This window comes from Propithecus coquereli, unplaced genomic scaffold, assembly GCF_000956105.1.
Source record: "Propithecus coquereli isolate 6110/MARCELLA unplaced genomic scaffold, Pcoq_1.0 Scaffold99, whole genome shotgun sequence".
Taxonomy (NCBI): domain Eukaryota; kingdom Metazoa; phylum Chordata; class Mammalia; order Primates; family Indriidae; genus Propithecus; species Propithecus coquereli.
The window spans coordinates 5,929,037-5,931,910 of NW_012156284.1; positions in this window are offsets into that span (position 1 = coordinate 5,929,037).

A 2,874-nucleotide genomic window follows, 5' to 3' on the forward strand; every position below is an offset into this window, starting at 1 on the left:
AAGAATGGAAAAACAAGCACCACATGTACTCACCATCAAATTGGTATTAACTGATCACCACTTATGTGCACATATAGTAACAGCATTCATTGGGTGTCGGGCAGTTGGGAGAGGGGAAGAGGGGATGGGTATATTCACACCTAATGGGTGCAGTGCACACCATCTGGGGGATGGACATGCTTGAAACTCTGACTTGGGTGGGGCAAAGGCAATATATGTAACCTAAACATTTATACTCCCATAATATACTGAAATAAAAAAAAAATAATCGATAACTAAGATGAAAAACATCTCAAAAACAAATCATCACCATTCTAAAATGATTTTGGAAGAAATATTAAATATTTAGCAGTTTAAAAAAATTAATACAGGGATGTATTAACAATTCAAAAATTAAACAAATCAAGAAAAATGACCCCATTAACAAGATAATATTCTTCATGTGGAATTGCAAGATATAGCAACAGAATATACCCAGACATTTTAAATCTACCCTGAAACACTGCTGGCACAAAAATGTAACTATGACATATGACTCTGTTTCCAGTGTTCAGCAATAACTGTGGACATCCTTCTTAGGATTCTGACAATTTCTAAGATTTTGTCACATTTGTCAGCAGTAGCTTCAATTTAACTGAAGCAGAAATAGTGATGTTTTGAAAACCTATACAGTTATTTTTGTTTTTATAGTGCCACGCACAACCTTTCGATTGTATCATTGCCAATAAGTAGCAGAGCTAATTGGGGGTCAGGCTGTGTCAGGTAATAGTAACAGAAACTAGGGAGAGATTTACCTTTCTGCTTTCAGTCTTGGTACAGTTGATTCATATGGGCACTATATCTGCCTCAACCATTTCACTTAGATAACTTACATTTTTGAATTTGATGATTATAATTATAAAAAAAGCAGAATTAGTGATCTCTAAAGAAGAAAATAGACGTAGATCTGGCATTGCTGTTTTATTAAGACAGCCTAGAAAAAAATTGAGGATCCACATTTTGCTGTTACAGAGGTGGGAGATGAACAATGAGTGAGGGGGCTGAAAAAAGTAGGTCATCAAGCTTTGCTATACTGTAGCAGGATATTTTAAGGAAGAAACTAAATCAATATTACCTTGTGAATTTGCAAAATTATTGGACAAACACATGTGAGTATCATACCAAACAAAGTAGGATAAATGTTCCTTCAAATTTTCTAAGTCAAATATATATGACACTTCATATATGGAGTCATAGTTAGACTCAGAATGGGAGTAATCAGAGATGAAATCTGGTTTATTATTGGAGCTAAAATACTGTTAAGGACATCTAAAGTTAATGATATCCCTTCCATAGTAATGCTGGGAGCCTCTAGTAATGACAGATAAATTCATATGCCTCTGGAAGATCAAGATAGGTTTCATAGAGATTATCATTTAGTTGAGTTACAAAAATGAATGGGAATTTTCCAATGAGATCAGGAATAGGAAAGGGTAGTGTGGGAAGGAGGAACATTCTAGGAAAAGAACATTGTATAGGAGGTTTCATCGTACAAGGAGGTCTCAAGCAGATAATTCTACAAAGTACAGGGATTTTTGTATAGCTGACACGTCAGAATTTGTGACGGAATCTTCATGAGGTTTAGGACAAGAAAGAAGCATAAGAGATAGGCATAGATAAGATCATAAAAGGCCTCATATTCTATTCTAAGAAATTTTGAGTATATCATGTAAGATATGGAGTTATTTGATATCATTAAAACCAGCATTTTGGAAACATCACCCCATCAGATGGAGAGAGAGAATGAGGGCCTAAAATAAAATGTTAGCAATGAAGGGAAAGAAGAGTAGGTTGGCATAAGACATATATTACTTTTAAGGATAAGGGAAAGGGGATGGCAAAAATACATTACAAGACAAGATGGTATATTTTAATAATCTTAATGGCATTGAGTTTCAAAAGAGTTATCAAAGATTGAGAACAATGTAATAGTTGTCAAATAAAAATAAAAGCAATATTTTAAAAATGTGTACTAGTTCATTTTTATAGCACTTGCAAAAGGATAACCACAAACCGATTCTGCCAGAACTAGCCCAGCATCCATATCTAGGATTCTTAAGAAAAGGCTAAGAATTCATTCGAAGGCTGAAGAAGCCAGGGATTTAAATTTATTTGCAGAGAGGTGTGTATGTGCTTTGCTTCCCATGGGTGTGGAGAGAACAGGCTTCCACCTACCACAAGTCAAGGAGGGGGGGCTTCAAGATGAGTTTGACATGTGCTCCCAGGAGTTTTAAGGGATGCAGAGACTCGCATCTGAATGACATCTGAAAAAGTTAGAAATAAATGGACATGCTGGAAGCTCTGACTCAGGTGGGGAAAAGGCAATATATGTAACCTAAACATTTGTACCCCAGTAATATGCTGGAAAAAAAAACTATGGCTTAAATTTAGCATTTCTGCAAAATAAAAACACAAGGCTTCACAGTGAATGATCTGTACTTCTAGAGTTGCTAGTGAAAAGGATGGCATTTTGTTTTCTGTGGGTCAGATGGGAGCTGACAGTAAGGGAGACAAAGTCCTCTTGGGAAGCAACTTTGTCCAAGAGGACTACTGAATAATTGATTACAGAAGAAGATATCAAAGAGATAAGAGAAAACTTGTAAGCATCTCAAAAGGAAAGACATTGCTCATGTTAAAGGTCTTATCGTTGAGGTGGATATTAGTAAATGACCCACAAAAATATCTCGTGAAAAAAAAAAAAAGACAGAAATTACACACACCCTTAGTTTACCTATCTGGTATTGCTATTGCTTGATGTGTCTTTAAAATTATGTAAAGCAAATAAAACTTTCTTGTCTCTTAATACTTTACTTCCTCCCCCAGCAAAACTCACAG